We start from the raw sequence: 22,666 nt of genomic DNA on the forward strand, positions 1-22,666 counted from the left end.
TAATGGGTATTTATAGATCTTTTGGTAGTCACGTATGTAAAGTTGTGACTTATACATATGATTCATAGTTTAACTTTATTTGTATAATTTCAATGCTTGCGTTATTATATTTATATAGTAAGCATTTTTGTAATCATATATAAGTATCAAAATAATAATAATCAGTTGATTAGAGTTTTTCTTTCAAAGAATGTGTTTTAATAATAAAATTATATTTATTAAACATAGATAATATTTATAATAACAAGATTCATATATTGGAAGTTAATATATAATAATATATTTATAATGTGAATGTTTATACAAAACTTGGAGATTATGAATTTAATATTTATTACAACTTGTATGTTATTTTGATTGAAACAATTTAAAGTAGTGCCATCATAGAAGTAAATTGATTATATCATATTTTTAAATATTTGAACTTAATACATAATATTTTTGATAGAGCAAAACATATTACAACATGCATGAGTATAAATGTTTTATGGGTTCACTAAGCTGTGAATTTTTTTATTTATACATCTGGACCTTGGATAACTGATTCACCCCTCCCCAATTATTCTAAAGTATTCCAACAGTTATGTGTGTCTATTATGTTAGCAGGCTTATTGTATAAGCTTAAGTGATACTAAATTATAACTATCGAGTGTATACTCTTAGATCCTAGTATTGAAATTCTTGGATCTATTTTAACCTTATAATATAGAGAAAGAAAAGTAGCGATGAGATTATCAACCTAGTATGAAATAAAGGTTCAAGTTTTAGAGTTAAGTAATAGAAGGATTACAAGCCATGAGGAAGGATAGGAAAAGTGATGACAACCTATACCTTGGTAAGAAGATAATTTTAAGAGTGGATAAGTAAACATTGACAACATCCTTTTTAATAGTTCTATACCTACCTAATTGCAAACCTATAACCTAAGGATGAACTTATAAGTTGTTTAAGACTAGGAGACATGAAATATGGATTATTGATGAGAGCAACAACATTCAATGGATTCTCGAATGATAAGTAGAATTTGTGTAAACAATGAAGTAATATAGGACAAGGATATCTATGTATATAAGACCATACCAATTTTGGTCAATTTGATAGCACAACTTCAACATGTATATTGTGGTGAATTTGACCTAAGAAAGATTGTGGGTAGATTCCATAATATGTAATTATAGTTAATTGAGGATAAGAGATTTGGTATTATAGGTACAACTCAGAGTACAACTGTACTGACATTGGTGTCCCCACATGTTTAGATTATTCTAAAGGAGACCTTGGTAACAACAAAAAGAATGAAAGGAAACTCATTTTGGTTATCCTCTAATTCACGCTATCAGGGGGGTCTATTTTGGACACACCCCTTAGTATAGTAAACCCTAACCATAGGACAATGCCGATAAAGATAGTTATGTATGTAGTATGTGGGATCGATCATAATTTGAGCATTATGGTCATTAGACTACCATCTAATTTCAATGCAAGATCCCTGCAAAGTATTTGGAAGACTTAAGATTTATAATTTTCCTCAGTGACTTTTGTATGACTACATTATGTAAATAATGTAAATTTTGTAAGCAATTGGATTTATTTCCTTATTGGGTTGATTTCAAATTTTGTATTTTTATATTCTTTCCTACTTGCCAACAATGTAATGTTGGATTGCTTAGCCAAATTTACTGTCGATGATTCTATTTTGCCTCTAGGACATGTTTTTATTCTTAATTTAAAGTTTACTATTATGGAAACTCTTGAGTTCTTTTGTTTCATAATTTTGCATTGAATATTTCATCTTTGATTTTTGAATTTATATTTTGAGGCACCTTCTTGTGAATTATGTTGGCAAAGTGACATATGACAAGCCTACCAAAGGGATTCCTAACAATCAAGTGGATGTATAACATTAGGGTATGGGGTTATTAGTGAAATTATTTGTGCCCCACCCTCTCTTAGGACTTCTAGAATAGGAATAGTGGATATCTATTGACTATTATGAGTAATGGATTGCACCCCAACATAAAACTAGTTAAGGTTACAAGTTAACCTAATGGAAATTTAGATGCAAAAGGTGCATGTTTAGCGATGGATGTATTGGTGTCCTACCAAAGATGCAGTACACAATGGAACTCTAGAGTAAAAGTCATTAACCATTGATAAAGATCCAAGTTGTATTTTTAGGAAACCCTAGTTGAGGGAGTCTTGTACAACTATTACCCTACAGAGTGAGTATATAGAAATTTGAAACACCTTATGGTATTATTATTATGAAAGACTCTATAAGTATATTTATACCAATTCACAATGTTATATATATGTGACCTATATGTTTGTGAACTGTCTAACCTTGATATATGTACCCATGTTAGAGTATGGGTTGAACTTTCTTTTAGTAAGGAGAATTAGGTAATTATGTTATCATCCCTGAGTATGTATGTGAATTATTAATCACTCTTTTTGTAAAGGAGTAAATTTTGGTATAAGTCTAGACAAGGTCTAGGATGTGACGAACGTTCCAGTTTGCGTGACTTCTATGAGGAAGTCAAAGGCTAGTTGGGGAGGATGTAAGACCCCTCCTCATATGTATTTATTTAAATATGAATTTCTTGTTAAAACCCTTTCTAGGAGATTTAAATGGATATATGAGCATGATAAGGCAATGGTATGAAGCAATGCTATTATTCTTGCTAGAAACCATGTAGAGGACATCATGATAAATTATGGCTATCTTATGTATAATAATTATGATGATGGATATGAATTAACATTTTATGGTTTAGGTGTCCTAATGGAAATTGAGATCAATTGATACATTCATATACTTTGTGATTCGAGACTTACTACATTGTTTAGCTATTTAAACATTGATTTGTATTAATGATGATATGAGGTGTTTCACCCTATGATGATTATGTTAATTCTGATACCTTGATGATTAGGATATATGCATTTAGATAGTTTAGTATGCTTTATTGATGATGTTTATGATGGTTTGAGTATATATATGAATTACGATGATTATTTTAGTATTTTAATTCGAACTCATGAATATGTAATGATGATTCAATTATGAGATTAGCGATTATTAAATATATGTGTAGAAATGAGAAAGATTATTTAAATGAAATTTTTAATATTTTGATCAATGTGATTATACAAATTTGGTTTAAATATATGAATGTGATGTTATGGAACTATTGATAATGGAATTGAGTGTGTAGGATAATTAACCACATAATTAATCAAAGAATTGGTAATTGACCCTATGTGCAAATTGTACGACTAAGGTTGAACCCAATAAAGTGATTTGAACTTCGTTGTCTAGTGTTTAATTTGTATCGTAATCAAAATGCATGTGTATCATTATGTATTTTGTGAAGTGTCTAATGTTATGTAAAAATAGATCTTATGGTGTCACTTGACACTATTTATATGCATATGTGTGCCAACATGTCAATTTAGGGTTATCAGAGTAACCCATTAATCTAAGACTGATTAGTTAGTAACCTAAATCAGTTCCCCTTAATTAGTGTTTAGTGGAAAGGTTACATACTTAGGGTTTTTGAAGATCAAATATTTCAAGCCACTTTTATAGGTCACAAATTGATCCTAGAAGCCAAAATTAAACTAATTCAAGTGCCCAAGTGGTATGTGTATGGGTTAGAAACCTTTTCCACCCTTCTAGAACTTCCTAGCAACATTTACGACCCCTAAAATATTCCAATTTCCCCTTGTTGCGAAAATGGATCATCTCCATAAGGTTACCCAAGGTCACACTTTTGCTAAGAGGTTACCTTTATGATAGGGGCAAGTGGGAAGATCATAAGAGGCTTGAAGTCAAGATTAGAGTTATTTCTATTTTGGGTAGATAGGTTTGGAGGCATTTATAATCCCTTTGAAGAGTTGAAGGGGGTTCACCCATTCTCTACATTTAGAGAAGTCAAGTTTGGAATTTGAAAGAAGGAGAGGATTTAGCTCATCCCAAAATTCATTGCCATAACCTTTGTGAAGGTAGGTTATCCATTGCCATGGTTATTCCCTTTTGTTCATTGCTTGTGTGTGTAAAATTCTTGTATATTGTAGTATGTGTGTGTTTGTATCACTTGAAGGATGGGTATTGTGGGTTTTACTTGCTTCCTTTTCATGTTTCTTTTCCTTGTTTGTTGGGGAAACTATAAAAAGAGTGTTGGCATTACTCACCCTTGGGCAGAAGTGACCATGTATGGGATAAGGGCTTAGTTGGACTCCAGGTTAGTGAAAAGTCTCTTCTCATGATGAGAAGAGGGAGGAAGCAAGGTGTTATGGGCCTTTTCTTGTCATTGAAAAATTAAGTTGGTTTTGGGGAAATGAGGAGAGAAAGAAATGAAAGTTTATGTAACTTAGTAGTCTTGGAAGAGGCATATAATTTGTGTTTTTTATTGACATCTCCTACCTAAAAAAATTCACCTTCTCCCTAGTCATAGGTTCATTATGAAACCTGTTGTGCATACCTTGGATGATAATTATATTTTGAGTTATGTCATTGTGATTGGTCTTTGAATGTCACCTAGTTAGTTTCTGGTTCTCCTAGCTCGGTAGGTGGCATTTTGAGGCCTAGGATGGGAGGTGAACTCTCCATGGTACGTTGTATGTGTTTGTAAATTTAAGATGGATTAAAATAGGGAGGCAATCTTGGAAGAGATTCTTGATGTAGTTCTTGAGTCACCTATTGTTGGAGACTTCTCCTTTGTATTACCTTCCTAATTGAATCTTGTATTCTTGTTTGAAACAAATATTTGGATCTTCATTATGATCTATTGTAGTGTATTCAATATTGTAGATTTCACTTTCTATAATAAGAAAAGTAATTGTTGTATGAACAAGAGTATTGAATTATAGAAGATTAAGATTGGTTTCACTTCAATTCCTATTCTAAAAGGTATTTGAGTAGCAAAGTATTAAAGTTATTTCAGTTCATAATTCCCCCTCTTGCAACCTTGAATTGCAATCATGAAAGAATTAGATTTGGTTATGATAGAATCATAACATTTCAATTATTTTCAATTTCATTTCTTGTTCTAAAATGGATTGATGTAAATATAGTTACCAAAAGCTAGTTAATTAATACTCTATCTCTTGAAAACTTGGATCCCAATAATTTAAGGAGATTGTTTATTGTAAAGTCATGTTGTTGCATGAAGAAATAAAAATGAAATGTGTATATACTTCCATAAGTTTTTTAAGTTCAAAGTTCAAATTGATATATTTCTTATCACTGCATCATAAAATTGCATAATAGACATATTGGTAAATCTTTAGATTTAAATATAAGTTGGAATACATTTATTCTTACCTCTCAATTTACCCTTAAAACTATGGGAAATTCCCCCTAATATCATCACTAATGAAGTTGAAAAGATACCCACAAAACCTTTTATCATTTGCCAAAAAAATCACTAGAATTTCTTCCTAAACGTGACCCTACAGGTCTCTAGAAATTGTATGGGAATTCCTTCCTATACAAATTCCCACCTTAAAATAGTCAATAAATAAATAAAATATATATTTTTGAAAAATTCCACTTTCTTATTTAATCTTTGAATTAGACAAAACACTCAAGTGGAAAGATACATAAGTTAATTTAGGATGAAGGGATAGAGACCCCATTAATTGCATGGGAAGGAATAAAATTTAAAATAATAACAATAATAATAAATAGTTAGAATAATTAGTATGCAACTTGGAAGGATGGAACACCCTATGGTCCCTACCCCTCACCTCTTCACATTTCCCTTTACCCAAATTTGGATGCAGGGCTGCATGATATTAAAGCTATTGCTTTGGAGAAAAACATACACAATATCCTTAACTTCCAACTTACCTTTTTGAATTCCTTGTCTTTCCCACCACAACCATACATTGACTTAGGCTTTTCTAGGCCTGCACTCATGTACCAACCCACTCTCCCCATGGAATACTTGATAGGACGTATGACCATGTGAAGGAAGAGGTAGGTTGCCTTTCATGCGAAGGGGATCTTGAGACATTAAAGTTGGGCACATTTTTAACCCATCACATCTTCCCTTTTTTCCACATCATGCCTCATCAGGCATACTACCATAGGGAAGCACTCACAAGACTTGGGTAGTGCACCTAGCCTTGGGGAGTGCCCAAAGAATCTTGGGGAATGGGTTGGTTAGTGATCAAGTGACTAGTTTAGGTGATAGATGAGTTTTAGGTAGTTAATACAATTTAGGGGGAAGTTGGATTTTGATTGGTAGTGTTGATTAGTATTTTTTTAATCTATGTGTAGAATTGTTAATTCAAGTTAGTTAGTAGTTAGCCTTTATTGGAAAATTGGTTTGAATTAGTAAATAAAATATTTATGGCATTAGATAAGTGACTTATATAACATGTGATTTAGCACTATTATTTGTTATAGGAAATTTCATAAATAGTACTAAAGGATTAGGGATGTATAGAATTATAATTAGTATCATTAGGTAATGTTAAATCTTAGTAATTAGAACTTGTGTTATGTGTTTTAAATAAAGCTTAGTATATTAGACTTTTATTATTATTATTATAGTTTATTGGTTAATGTTTTCTTAGTAGTAATAAGTTATTAATAGAGATGTGGTGTAGTAGTCAGCTAGTGGTGTTACAATTTATCAATTGTGATCCTTTTATGTTAGAATAATTTAGTTCCATATAATATATTCCTCTAGATGTTAGTGTAATGGTTGAACATATTTATATGTATTGGAAAATGGGCTTGATTAAATAACTTGATAAGTTGTCTAGGGATTATGCTAGAAGATGCATTAAATATCAATGGAGATTTAATTATAAATAAATCCTTATTTTATTTAGTTCTTGTAAGTATTTTTATCAATTGGGAATCTGTAATAGTATATCACAAGGTTGTCCTACAAGTATAGATTAGTACAAAGGGGGATTGAACTAGTATAACAAATTAGTGTAAATGTATCTAATAAAACCTAACACAACTTATTTTACTAATCAAATGTTCCCTAAAACATGATGTCACACCTCATTAAACACAAAACAATGGTTTAATCAATCAACTTAGTCACACTGAACTAAGTATTCTTGTAGTACTATCACTCGAGGTTTTGAACCTATGTACTATGTTTCAATACAAACTTTGAATCTAACAAAATGTGATTGAAATTTAATTTGTGTGCTTAAAAAGGGAAGCAATAACAATCTCTTTTATGAACACCTTACCCACACATAATTACCTTTACCTGATTTGATGTCTTAATTATAAATTAAAGTTCCTAGAACTCTAGTAAACTAATCATGCAACCTCGAAACTTGAATTCAAATTTCCCATGTTGTCAACTATCTGTAATGTATTTAATGTTAGTGTGTATGTAGAATTTGTTGGTGGCATATCTGTTATTACCTTAACAAAAAATTGTTGGTGTGTTTTTGGCCCTAATTTATGGGCACGGTAGACTTTCCACTCTTATGTTTCAACACAAAGGAAAGATTCATCAAGTTCTCAACTCACTTCATCTGTGTCTAATTCAATTTGTTCCAACTTCCCAAACACTACAATCCTTTATGGTTAATGAATGACACAAAATATTTAGGCATCAAATAACGTCTCCATTTCTTTAAATCTTGAACAATAACATGAAATTCCATATCATACACAAAATATATTTTCTTAGCATTATTTAACTTCTCATTAAAGAAAGCTACGAGTCTTCCTTCTTTACTCAAAACAACTTCATTGACACTTCAACTAGCATAATAATCAACTTGAAAAACTTTACTCAAACTAGGCAAATCAACTGTAGGCAATTTTGCAACTCTTTATTTCAATGTTTCAAAAATCTTAGGTGCTCCATGTATCCACTTGAAATCTTTTCTGTCACTTCTCATTGTTTCTATCATAGTATTACAAACTAAACTAAAATTGCTTCTTTACTTCCTATATAAACTCAACAATCCATGAAATGGTCTAACTTCTCCCAAATTCTTAGGTATAGGAAAATCAAGAATAACTTTTACATTTTTAGGATCCATCTTCAAACCATTAGCTAAAATGATGAAACCAAGATACACAATCTCCTCTTTCATGAAAGAACATTTCTTCAAGTTAATAAACAATTTCTCCTGCTTCAATCTTTGCAATTATTTCCTAGTATGATCAAGGTGTTCTTCTTTAGTCTTATTGAGTATCAAATTATCATAAAGATATACAATCACAAAGTTTCCCAAAAAAATCTTCAAAACTTCATTCATTAGCCTCATGAAAGTATTAGGTGCATTAGTTAAACCAAAGGCATAACCAACCATTCATATAAACCCTCATTAATCTTAAAGTTAGTTATCCATTCATCTCCTTCTCTAATTTTGATCTGATGATAGCTAATTTTCAAGTCAATGTTTGTAAAATACTTTGTTCTACTCAAACAATCCATTATGTCATCCATTCTAGGCAAGAGAAACATATACTTCACTATGATTTTATTAATATCTCTAGAATCAATGCATATTCTCCATTCTCCATTTTTCTTAGGTGCTAGTACAATAGGTACTACACAAGGACTCAAACTTTCTCTAATCAAACCCTTTTAAGGAAACTCTTATCCTTGTCTATTCAATTCAACATTTTGAACATGTGCTTATGTGTTGTGCTTTATTAGGAAAACTAGCTCCAAGAATCAAATCCACACAGTGACCAGTACTTCTCACATGAGGTAAACCATCAAGTACATTATAAAAAATAATGTCTCAAAACTTTTCCAACAAAGATTCAATCTCAGGTGCATGTTTTCGTTCATCTTGTTTCTCAGTCTTTCTAGGAATCAAAGAAAAATAAATATTCTTTTCTTCCACATCTTTAGTAACTATTTTCCTTCAACCAAACATACTATAACTATGGTAAAATTATTCTCATTAGGATTTTCTATCAAAGGAAACAAACTTTTCTTCTTACCATCAACCCAAATAGTATGGTGATTCAATCTATAATCATGCAAAGCTTGTCTATTATATTGCCAAGGTCTACCCAACAAAATATGATAACAATCCATAGGAATATTATTACACAAGACTTCATCATGATAATTTCAAAATTTGAACTTAACAAGGCATTTCTGACTTACAAGTAATTTATGCTCCTTCTAGATCCAAGAAACATTATAGGGTTTGGGATGTCTTAATCTCCACAGCTGCAACTTGTTAACTAGCTCTTTAGATTCCAAATTATCAAAATTCTCACTATCAATAATTAATTTGCAACACTTTCCAACAATCCTACATATGGTCTTAAAAAAACTTATCCTCAAAATAGGTTCCTCACCAGATTCCTCATTCCATAAAACTTTTCTTATCTTTAAGTTCTCGCCATGCTCAGGTTCATTAGGTGTTTCAACAACTTCCTCACAAGACAAAGTATTTCTACTGCCACTTCCAATCTTCTTATTAGAATTACTACATTCAAAATCTCTATGCTCTTTTTCTCCACACTTGTATAGCTACCTCTACTATAATTACCACTTTTTTGAATAGGTTCTTCATTCCATTCTGTCTTTCCTTTATCTTGCATTGCATTTTCAGATCTGCTACCTTCTCTATAGGTTTTACCTCTACTTCTTTGAAATCTACCACTCCTACCTTTGTCAATCTTTCTTCAGATTTCAAGGTGTACTGGTATGATTCTTCTACACTATCCATCTTAACATAACTAACCTCATCTTGAATTTATGTCCTCAAACCATTTAGGTATCTAGCCACCTTCTCAACTTCATCATCAACGTGTCCAGATCTGATATTCAATTTGTAAAATTCCTTTACAATCATGTCCTTTTGCCTCAGATTATACATTCCTCTCAATGGGTTAACTTCGTAAGCTGTAGGAAGGAAATTCTTCTTCATTTTTCCAATCACCTTTTCCCATGTCTTCATCTTTTCTTTTCCTCTCTATTGTCTTTTAGTTTGTAAGTGATCCCATCAAAATGAAGCATGACTCTTTAACTTTGTGACTGTTGTCTTCACCTTCTTATTATCAAGAGTGATTTTATACTCAAATTACTTATCCATCTTAGAGATCCAATCCAATATTGCATTAATCTCAAATCTTCCATGATAACAAGCAACTTCGATAGTAGGTCTAGAATCAACCCTATACAAAACTCTAAGGAGTATTTCCACATCTTGTTTCACCTTAGGTTTAGGGTTAGTATTAGGAACCGCCTCTTCATCATCACTAACATCCTCAATATTTTCACCTCCTCTTTGGGTTGTCTCAACAGCTTCAGGTATTGTTGCAATATGCTTCAACATGTCCATAATAACATCGTTTTTATTTCCTCTACCTCAAACCATTTTTACAATAAATCCAAAAAGATCATAACTTTCTACAAATTATAGGTCAAGTTTCAGATCTAACACCCTACAACTAATCCAATTAAGGTTCTCCACAATCTAATTCACCAGGAAGAACTCAACTCTTGTACCATTTGATGTAGGGATGAAAGGAGGCATAAGTGGGATAAAATCAACTTAAAAACTATTAAAACTCTACTTAGAGTATACATAATTCAACCACGTAATTGCAGCAAAGAGACCATTGATTTAATAGATTTAGTGATTGATTTCGCAATTCATTGTATAAGGCCACAACTCGAAAGGCCTCACAGATAAGCATGTTGGTTGTTGTTATCTTATCAAATCAATCAATCAATCTATGAAATCAATGGTCTCTTTTCTACAATTCCATGTTTGTATTCCATGTGTACTCTAAGTAGGGTGTTAATAGGTTTTAACTTGAGTTTTACCCCACTTATGCCTCATATCATCCCCTGCATCACTCTTGGATCTGAATAAGAGTGTCACATGCCTTGTACTTTACCAAGAGTTTGGACCAAGTCCATCCTCACACTAAAGTGGGGGTTGAATGTACCATCTTAAATTGGAAACACTCCAATTTAATGAATGTTTATCACCTATTTAATGAAAGATCATCAATCTCCATCTTCTTTCATTTCTTCTTCTCTTTTACGTCCTTTCTCCTAGGTGGAATTGAGGTTAAAACTAATAGGTCTTCTTTAATGCTCCTATTTTCATGATCTTAAGATCAAGACAAGATCTATGTTAGGATTAACCATAGACATAAATAACAATTATATGCAAATATAATTGATATCAAAAAATAATAAATCACACAGAAGAGAATACATGACACAAGGATTTAACATGGTTCACCCAATGCCTAGGCTACATCCACCAATAGCAAGGCCGATATTATTATTATCTAGTGATTACAATCTGCAATCCCTTATAGCTCAATACCACTACAAGAAGCTAAAATCTTATCATACATTATGAAATTTGTAACCCTAAGCCATTTCATACAAGCTTTTGCCTCTTACAAAATTAGGGCTAGAATAAGTCGTCTAATAGAAAAATAATAGCTGACACCTTTTACAATAGTGACTCATTCTTGGCTTCGGGGGTGCTGCCCCTAAAAGCCCCTACAAGAGCATTTTCCATTTACCCCACCATGTACTATGATAGAGAGTGCACCTGGGGCATTGCCCTAGGACCCTGTCTTGGGGGCATTGCCCCCAAACCCCCATAGAAATAATCTAGGGGGAACCATGCCAAATAAACCTCTAAGTTTGATTAGGCTTCACATCACACAATATATTTCCCCTAGGTCCTTCCTTTTTATTCACCTTTCAACTTGGAATCTACTCTTGGAACTGAAATAGGGTCTCCTCAAAATTTGGACATGATTTCTGGATTTTGAGACTTGTTTTGGGGTTCCCAGATTGTTTATAGGGTTTTTACATTTGAAAATCATTTGATTATTATGCCCCTGATGCTTCAAGGGTGCATTATACCCCTCATGAACCAATCAGGGGCATAATATGCCCCTGATGAAGCCTTATTTTGGCCCCTCTCTTTAGGTCTTATATTTCAAGATGATCGAGTGTTAACTACTAGTAGAGTCGACTTGCAAGAGTTAGTAATTGATTTCAATCTCTATATAAATCCTTCAGTTTTCTCTATTTTGCATATCATAACATATCTAAGCATCCATGATCATAAAAAGCAATTGCATCTACATGTTCTAGCTTTCAAGTGTTCAAGTTTCAACTCTTCAAGTCTTCAAGCACCCATTCAAGAATTCTATTGAAGATCAAGTATTCAAGCACTCAATAAATTTAATGAGTTTATCTTCAAGATCCCTTTAAATTTATTCAAGGTCCTTTAGTGCATTTTCTACATCCATTCATCCTCATCTTCTTAGTCCCAAAAATGTTGGTGAAGTAAGCACATTACATTTGATTCAAGAGATTTGACTTTGTAAAGTGAATTCATACATTTACATTACATTCATGTTATTTCAATTATTTTTAATTCAAGTTCAATTCCTAAATTGGTGTTTGATAAGAAAATCCCTCATAAAAAAAAACCTTTGTTTATTGTAGGTTGTGTATATCAAATCAACAAATAGGTTACAGATTGGAGTACCCTTTTTGACTTTCTTCAAAACTACAAAATTAGAATCAACATCAGACAAAGTCAATCAGGGTTGCAATGTACCCTTGATGCACTGGTTTACCCTTGACAAATCATCGAAAGATTTTTGGGTTTCATCTATTGCATAGTTTAAGGCCCATATCTAAAGATTTCTCTTATTTTGACCAAAACAACAAGCACAGAATAGATTTCAAAGGTGGTTTCCTTCTCCTCCTTTATCATTTTAGTATATCTCTATATCTTACATCTAGCTTACACATACACATTAAGTATCTTTAAGGAATTAAGGGTCTAGTTTGCATTAGTGCTCCTTGTTTGATTGGTTATCATTAATCTCTCTTGATCTAGTCCTCTAGAATTTGGATTGAAAGCTTTCTCTTCCTTATCTTCCCCCATTATATATCACACACTTTCACATTTAAATATGTTTTCTGATGAACTTAGGTTGTATATCCTTGACTCACATTTCTTACCATACACTAGTAATATTCTACACACAAATGGAATAATACTACTAAATCAAAAGGAAGTAACTAAAAAGTCATCTTTGCCTATATGTGATGTAGGAGCATCCAAGGGTAGTTGGCAATCCTGCATGTTGGATTTATTTCAACCATGGAGTAGATGGACTCGATTGAAAGATGGCGAGGTTAGATCACTTATGGGGAGTTCTTGGGTTTGGTTTTTCCCAAGGAGCTCGCTGAGTAAAGGAACTTAGTAATGCTTAAGGTGATTAGTTGATGATCTGCTTAGTGGAATCTATGTCGGTGATGCTTGTAAAAACTTGGTGAAAATTCTTTCTTGGGATACTCGACGATGCTTGGTTTTCTTGGTGGTTTTTGTTGATGTTCGGTGTGATGGAACTACAATAGGAAAGGTAAATTCTAAGGGGGGAAATCATTGCTTAAAACTTTTACACTTAAAAACATTCACCATGCATCCATCTCATCATTTAACAAGTAAACTAAAATACCATGTAAAACATATACATCTAAAGTATGTAAACAAGTAAGCATTCACACATATATGACACAAGATATGATTACCTAGAAACCCTCCAATGAGAAGGTAAAACTGGGGTGGGGACGATACCCACAAATCTTCACTATTGTAGTAATAAAGTGTATCCAATGAAGGTTACAATGTTTGATCATGAAACATGATCTACCCTATGAAAGGTCTGCCCTATTAAAAGCTTACAAAGACTATTAGGTCTTACCCTGTTAAAGGATTTCAACACCTTGTTAGCAATGTGCTTGATTAAAGGACTTCAACTCACAATTAAGTAAGCACCTTGTTAGAGGATTTCAATATAACTTTTTAGGACTACTCTATTAAGAGGTTTGATTGATTTAGTTGTTAGAATGTCTCAGTAATGATTCTACAATTAGCACTCTGTTGCTTGATGTTAGATCACCTCTATACTAATGTGTACTTGATCCTTCTTGATCAGATATCTCTCTATTGTTCATTGTTTCATTCCTTTGTTCTCCTTTAACTAATTTTGTAATGCAATTTAGATCATTATACCTTGGTCACCATGAATGTCCTATTTGTGCATGCTAACTCTCCTTCTCTCTCTCTCTCTCTCATCATTCTTAAAAAGGTTAGGGTTTGTCCTCCTTAAGAAGAATTAGGTGACTTAGAATTAGATATGAATCAATAGTTGTGATTCACCCATATTACTGCTTAAACCTTCCCTTTATCTAATTGGATGCATGTAATTCATAGGGATTTGCATATAAGATTCACCCTTATCAATAAAAGATCATAATTCAATCCTTAATTTGGCCCAAAAATGGTTTACATAGTAGTTTGTGCAATACAAACAATTATGTCAAAACTATGTTACTCAACCTCTGAAGTCCCTGGTGCTCAACACTAACTATGACTTCAATGATGTCACTCGACAATTGAATGACTTGGCATGCACTGCTTGCTCGACAACTTGAATCACTTGACACATGCTATCTACTCGACACTTGAGTGACTTGGCATATGAGTGACTCAACACTCACTATTTACTCGACATGATATAACTTATATGTTGTGCTTGGAATATGTTACTTATTTAACATAAACTAAGTAAATGGCTTAAGTGTATAGACACTCACTTGTCAAAACTAATATGAGATTAACATGGTGGTTTGGCTCACCGAATGGTATTCTTGGGATATTTGATCGACCAACTTGATGCATTTAATTCATATTGTGCATGATCATGATGTGTATTGATCATGGGATGTGCAAGGACCTACTTGTGGTCTTGATTCTATCTTCTATGCGTATTTAATGATTCTTGTAAGCCAACTAAGGTATGTTATATTTATTTGGTTTCTAGATGTTTCTATTTGTAATAGGCTAACTTGTGGTCATGTAAGTATAAAATGAGGGGTTGAGTAGTGTTTCAAGGGGAGTCAAGGCATTGAGAGTAGAGACTCATTTTATGATTATGGAGGTTTGAATTGTGAGTAGAGATAGTAGCTGAGAGTGCACTTAGGAAACAAGGAGATTTATTGGTGGCTTGCGAGCATAAGTTCAGATCTTTCTTGAGGTTTCTATTGAATTGTTGTGTTGTTACAAGTCTAGGCTAGCTATGGTTGGATTTATTTAGATCTTGTGAGGTCTTGCAAAACTATTAGTATAATTTCTTTTTTATTTGGCCATAACTAAGAAGGCCTTACAACCTGGTACATTGCATGTAATCAATTAATTTATGAATAAAGATTTGATTTTGGTATTAGATCTTGTGTTACTGTTGTATTTTTGTTATGTGGTTGTTAGCTAGGGGCTTGGTCATCTCTTTTGGGGATTAACTAAGCCTTACATTACATTAGGTGGTATCAAAGCCTGGTTGATATGGTGGGTGATTTGTTGCATAGGGTTTACAAAGATCTGGGAATATGCCTTTGAGAAGATTGAACCCTAGGACAATTATAGATCTTTGTGATGTTGTGGAGACTAAAACTTTAGATAAGGTTAGATCAAATTTTAGATATGAGATGGAGTTGATAAAGAATGATATGGTTGCTAAGATCATGAGAGATATATCTGGTGTACCAATGAACATAGGTATAGAAGATGGTTATGAGGAAGCTACTGAAGACTTTTAGGTTGCTAGTTTTAGTGGAAAGGAAAGAATTGACCATGTGGAAATATCTGTGGAAGAAAAAACTAGTTAGTTGGATAGATCTGAAGCTTGGTTGAAGGTAAAGCATAAGATGGATGTTTCTAATTTCTCGGGTATTTTGAATCCTGAAGACCTAATTGATTGGATTTTTAAATTGGAAGAATACTTTGAGTTATAGGATATTGGAGATCCACTCAGAGTGAGGTTGGCACAAACTAACCTAAAAGGACATGGTGCTTTATGATGGAAATAATTTTAAAGAGATAGAGAAGAAGAAGGTGAAATGAAGATCACTAGGTGGAGATTGATGGTAACAAAATTGAAAGCTAAGTTCATTCCTACTGATTATGAACTTGAGTTGTTTAAGATATTGTAGATTCTAAAATGTAAGGATATGGTCATGAAGGATTACATCAAAGAGTTCTATAAGTTAACAATTTGGTCTAGACATAGAGAAATTTCTAAGGAAAATGTGGCTAGATATATTAGTGGTTAGAGATTCAATATTCAAGATGAGATTGGTATGCTAAAGATTACTTTAGTTGAGTATGCTTATTAGTATGCTCTGAAGGCAAAAGAGAGCTTGAAGAGAAGACATCAAGGTAGTTCTTGGGGGAAGGAGAAGCAAATGCTCTTGGTGAAGGATAAATAGATTGGTAAGGATGAACCAAAACCTATTGACCAAAGGAGAAGAATAGGTAGAGGTGTGTTTAAAGGTATTTGGTTTTGTTGTGGTGAAGAAGGAAACATATCTTTTTAATATTCCCAGAAGGTTGGTGATCAAAGAACTGCTATGGTGGATGAGGCTAACCACTTAGTGAATGAGCCTGAGCAATAGGAGGAGAACTTGCTAGTTCGATGAGTGTTTCTTGGTAAGAAGGTGTTGGAACCTCATCTAAGGAGGAATTTGTTTATGACTCATTGTAAGTCTATTGGTAGTTGCTGGAGTGTGATTATGGATAGTAGCAGTATTGATAACCTATTTTCTAAGGAGATGGTTCAGAAACTTGGTTTGAATAGAGCGAGACATCCTTATCCTTGTAGGATTGGTTGGTTACAAGATGAGAATGCTTTGAAAGTGATAGAGAAGTGTCTTGTTAATTTTTAGGTTCCGCAGTATATTGATCAAGTGTTGTGTGATATTGTAGACATGAGTAGTTGTCACATATTACTTGGTAGACCTTGGAAGTATGATTGTTGGGAAGTATGTCATTGTGTCAAGAATGTGTTCACTATTGAGAAGGGTGGTAGGAATTTTTCACTAGTTCCTTTATAGAATGCATAAATTGGTAGGAGGAACTTGAGTTTTAGTAGGCAGGTTAAGGTGAATGATTCTCATAGGGTTAGATATCAGCATGGAAAATAGACATGTGTTGCACTGAGGATGGATGTGAAGAAGCAGGGTAAGTATTAATCTATTGTTGACAAGGATTTGTAAAAATGAAACAAAGGGAAGAGTGTGCATGTTGAAGTCTTGGAAGAAATGTCTGTGAAGAACTTGTTTGAGGTTTATGTGTTGAATCCTATAAAATTCTCTTCTAGCTACTAAGAACATATTTTTTCACTTAGTGGTAGTTGTAAATCTTGCATGTTGGAGTGCTTTTGACCTTGGAGTGGGTGGACTTGGTTGAAAGATGGTGATGCTTAGTCACTTATAGGGAGTTCTTGGGTGTAGTTTTGCCTAATGATCTCAATGAGTGAAGAAATTTGGTGATGCTTAAGGTGTTTGATTGATGATCTTCTTAGTTGAACATGTGCTTGGTGATGTTTGTAAGATCTTGGTGAGTGTACTTTCTTTTTATAATCTGCAATGCTCGGCTTGCTTTGTGGTTTTTGGTTGTTTAGCTCACCAAATGGTGTTCTTAGGAGATTTAATTTCCCAACTTGGTACATTTAATTCGTGTTGTGCATGATCATGATGTGGGTCAATTGTGGGATGTGTGAGGACCTATTTACGATCTTATTTCTTTCTCCTATGTGTATTTGATGATTGCTGTAAGCCAACTAAGGAACGTTATGTTTATTTAATTTCTAGATGTTTCTCTTTGTAATAGGCCATCTTGGTGGCATTTTAAGGGGATTCAAGGCATCGAGAGAAGAAATACATGTTAGTAATATAGAGTTGCAAATTGTGAGAATAGCTAGTAGTTGGGTGTGGGCTTAGCAAATAAGGAGATTTTTTGGTGGCTTACAAGCACAAGTTTAGATGTTTCTTGAGGTTTATACTAGATTATTGTGTTGTTACAGGTCTAGGCTAGCTAGGGTTGAGGTTATTTGGATCTTGTGAGGTCTTACAAAACTACTACTATAATTTCTTTTTATTTGGCTATAACCAAGAAGGCCTTACAACCTAACACATTGCATGTAATTAGTTGATGTATGAATAAAGAGTTTATTTTGGAATCAAATCTTGTGTTAGTATTATCTTTTTGATGTGTGGTTGTTATCTGGGGGCTCGTCATCTACTTTGGGGATTCACTAAGCCTTGCACTACATCAATATGCCTTAATTCTTAGGGCCACTTTCAACATTGCATCCAATCTTGGTGGTATTCATATCTTCATGATCACTAAATATATTATTGAAGATTATACTAGCCTATGATGTTCCTCACCAAATTCTATATAATGAAAATTTGAGCCACTTTTAATGATCAATGACAAGTCATAGAGGTTTTAGTTAGATGCATTCATGATCAATCTCATTGCATATATATTTATCTTGCATGGGTTAAATGAGATTCAATTTATTCTTATAAAAAGGAGAGGAAAAAATAATTTGAAATCATAAATTGAAATCCAAGTTTGATCACTTTATCAAAATGTCAACCTAATTAAAAACAATGGTTGAATATTAAGTTCATTGATATCACCTTTATACGAGTGACAATATCATAATAATCATTCGAATATGCATTCCTTATTCATCATCATAATGAAGTATTCATTCATTGCATTGCATAACATTTACTTACACACACACACACACACACACACACACACACACACACACACACACACACACACACACACACACACACACACACACACAAAGGATAAGTACATTCATATAGATATACATCCATACATATATTGCATATGGTAAATACAAAAATATTCATTACAAATTAAAATTGAAAATACATCATATATTTGCATATCAATAAAAAAAAAGTGACATGATGTGATAAAATTGAATAGTCACATAATTATAACTATCACATGAGACCAAGATGAGCATCAAAATGGTTGGAATCATATCATATATGTTGAGATATCAAAAGGGATACATCAATGAATCAACATTAGTGCATCAATGATCAATGGAGCATAATTGTATCAAGAGACCAAAAAAAATCATAATAAGAGTATTAGAGTGCATTAAGAAGTACTGACACTATCACAGTACACCAGTGAATAACAAGACACATAAGTATAATTTCAGGTATACATAAAGAGGGTATCATAAATAAATAAATAAATCATGTTTTTCTTCCTCCCTCATCAATATGAGGAGGAGGAGGAGGAGGGACATTTTCTCTATTGGGAGGAGGTGATGACATGTCTCCCTCTTATTTTTGTTTTATTGTTGTATATGAAGAACCTCTCTAGTGTGTAGGAACAACTCATAAATAAGGTGTACAATAATATGCAATACAATGGATCTAATGAGAGGAATTCCTTAGGTGAAAATCTCTCTCTACTCTCATGACACCTAGCTCATGTGCATATTCTTCTTCCAAAGTCTCCAACTCTCTGCAAACATGTTGTTTATATCTCTCATAGAAAGTATAGCCTCCAATGATGCAACATGGGCTATAAAATTTTCACACTCATGACCATATCCACCTAATGAATCATGTATCCTATCTTTTTCCCTAGGAAGCTCATGTGGTGCATAACTACATTGTTAGGATTAAACCATGGACAAAAAAAACAATTACATGCAAATATAACCAATAATAGAAAATAATAGATCACACAAAAAAGAAGACAAGAAACCAAGATTTAACGTGGTTCACCCAATCCCTGGGCTATGTTCACCAAATAACAAGTTTGATATTTTTATGATCCAATGATTACAACCTGATTATAATCCGTAATTCCTTACAACTCAATATCGCCGCAAGAACCAATTTCACATCACAACAATAAAACAACCCTAATCCTAAGCCCTTTTATAAAAGCATTAAACCACTTTAGGGTTACTACATGTCAGCCATAAATTGTGGCAAATCTACGAATGTTGAATCTACGAATAGTACCCAAAAAAAATTGGGGCGATGCCCTGAGCCCCAAAGAATTTATGAAGTATGTATAGTACTTTCCTGATCAGTCACCACAAACTAACATACATCTTACTCTACTACTCTCACCAAGATGTCTCTGTGGAGGTCTCTCCAATTGTGGTTGAGGTATACATGGTTGTGGTTAAGGTCCTAGAATAGATCCAAGTGGAATACCTGGATGCATTCTATGGGGAGGTATCACTCTAAGCCTAGTGCAATGTCCTCCATCTCCATCCCTGAAACAAACCTCATGCCTATCATTATCATCATTCCCATGTCTATCTACACCTCCACTTACACCTAACCCTTCACCCTCACTCTTTATTGCACAAATTAAGAGACTCCTACTATCGCCTTTCTCTCCACAACCTCTTCATTATACTCTATTTATGGCAGGAGAAGGATTATTATGTGCTAGATCATAATCTAGAGGATCCTCAATCTATGGTGTTGGCTCATTAGGAGAAATGAATCTTGGAAAATGATGTTGTGTAAGGTAATTTCTATAGGAATCAATGACTCCACAATTATCCACCTCTAGAAGTAAATCCAATGGAACTAGGACCATCTTTCATAAGTCTTTACATGTAGTCTCATATAATATTCAAGATCCATAATCAAATTCCTCATCTTGAATGTGAGAATATATGCTCAATTTTAGTGGAATACCCTATAATCTACCATATTGGCATAATACTTAAGTGAATACAAATCTCTCAATAAAATATGGGGTCAAACCAATGAGATAATGACTCTGAAAGAAGTATAGAAATTATTCGGAATCAATGGTCCACTCCTCACAATCTAGGATTGGTCTTTATAACACCACTATGAGGTCATCTAGAACCCTCATCCAATACTTAACCTTCCAAATATGAGGTTGTTAAATATGTCTAGAATACATATATACATAAGGGTCAACATGATCTCTTTCATGCTCTATAACTGGTCTTGTCACTAGGAGATGTCACTAAGCTCATTAACACCAACTAGAATGCTCTAAGTATGATGATAGAGAATATCATGCAACTCATGATCCATGTAGGAAAAAATGCAAGTACACCATACATATCAATGAGGAAACTCTGATATCTCCCCAAGGACTTGGGACTAACCACATAAAGAACCATTATGACCATGGTATATCATGATAACTCCTCCAATAAGTCTAATGAGTAAAATTGATAATCTCTCATAGTGGTTCCCATTTGATCCAAATAAATGAAATTTTGGGATATGGTTAGCTATTGGAATACACAAAAAACATTAGTTGTGGAAGTACTCAAACTTTTTTTGAAGGAAGATCAAAGACTAATCACACAAATGTGGGAGATGCACCGCACATCCTCTAGGGTGATATTCATCTTTCCTATTGATAGGTAAAATTTATTATGCTCAGAGTGCTATCTCTGTACTAATGTTGCAAGGATACCTCTATTCACCTAAATATTGGGCATATCCACTATATAAGATAGTCCTAACCAAGCCACAACTTGATGATCATCATCAGTAAAATTATGTGTTAGCAAGATTTTGTGTTTTGTCCCCAAATTTTGGGTCTTGGGTTCTCAAGTCCTATGTTTGGTGGGTGGTTTCCCATTTGGAAAGAAGATGTAAGAGTCTCTAGTCCAGTACCATGGGTGTCCTCAATATTGTGAACAATGGGAGTTGGCTTTTAGACCTCACATAACCCCTTCTCATGTCATTAATGGTAGAAAATATTTTTGTGGTCTTAAGGGTGACACATGACAATTTATTTAAAGGGAAGGTAAAGTACAATTAACACACTTTAATCAACATGTTTACTAGGTTATTTAAGATGGTAAAAGGACTTAAATGTTGCTTTATTCTATATTTTGTCTACATTCTACAAGAAAAGTCCTTTCCCCACCTTGTTTGTGGGCAGTTGTGTGATTCAACCCCACACCAAGTCATGCTAGTTCTAGTTTATGTTTGAAGATGGACGTGTTCAAGCACTAAAGCAATATTGTGCTCAAATTTTTTACATTAGTGGCTTCCTTTCTCTCTCTTCCTTATATTTTTTGGTCATTTTGTTTCTTTCTTTTTGTTGTCAGGGTGGTTGCCTTTATTTTTCTGTTCACTTCATTTGTGGGTTTCTCTAGTTTGTTTGTTTGTATTCTTTCACATTTTGTTACTCATCATTTTTGTCTAGGAAGAGTGTTTTGGATCCACCCTCATAATGAAAAGAAAATAAGGACTCTATTTGGTACAATTCTTTTATATCTTGAAGATTAGATCAGTGTTGTGACTAAACTTTATGGTATGAGTGATATTTTGTAGGAGGGAGTGTTTGTTTGTATTATTAGTTTTCTTCAATTTTGTTGGGTGGTGTAAGTTCACCTTTTTCATTTTTTAGAGTGTTGGTCTTGCCAAAAGGGTTGACTCTTACCCTTGTCATTGATAATGTCTTGGGTTTTTTTGAGCATTTGCTAGCATCTATTTTTCACCTTGGTTTTGTATGGGGTAGGTGTTGGATACAATTGTCCAATTATGTGTTGTCTTTGATGTTACACAAATGTCATATCAATTATTAGACAGAGTCTATCGAGCTCAGTTGGTCATCAAGGAAAAAGATAGAGTCTACCAAGCTCAAAAGGTTAGCAAAGAAGGTTTACAGTGTCTACCGAGTGTTCTCAAACTTTACCTTGTGCAAACATTTGTTATTGAGCTTTCAAGGTTAGCAAAGAAAATTTAGTTATTGCCAAGCTCACTCGGTCATC

Source organism: Cupressus sempervirens, chromosome 3 (assembly GCF_028749045.1).
Source record: "Cupressus sempervirens isolate cs-2001-9-10 chromosome 3, ASM2874904v1, whole genome shotgun sequence".
NCBI lineage: Eukaryota > Viridiplantae > Streptophyta > Pinopsida > Cupressales > Cupressaceae > Cupressus > Cupressus sempervirens.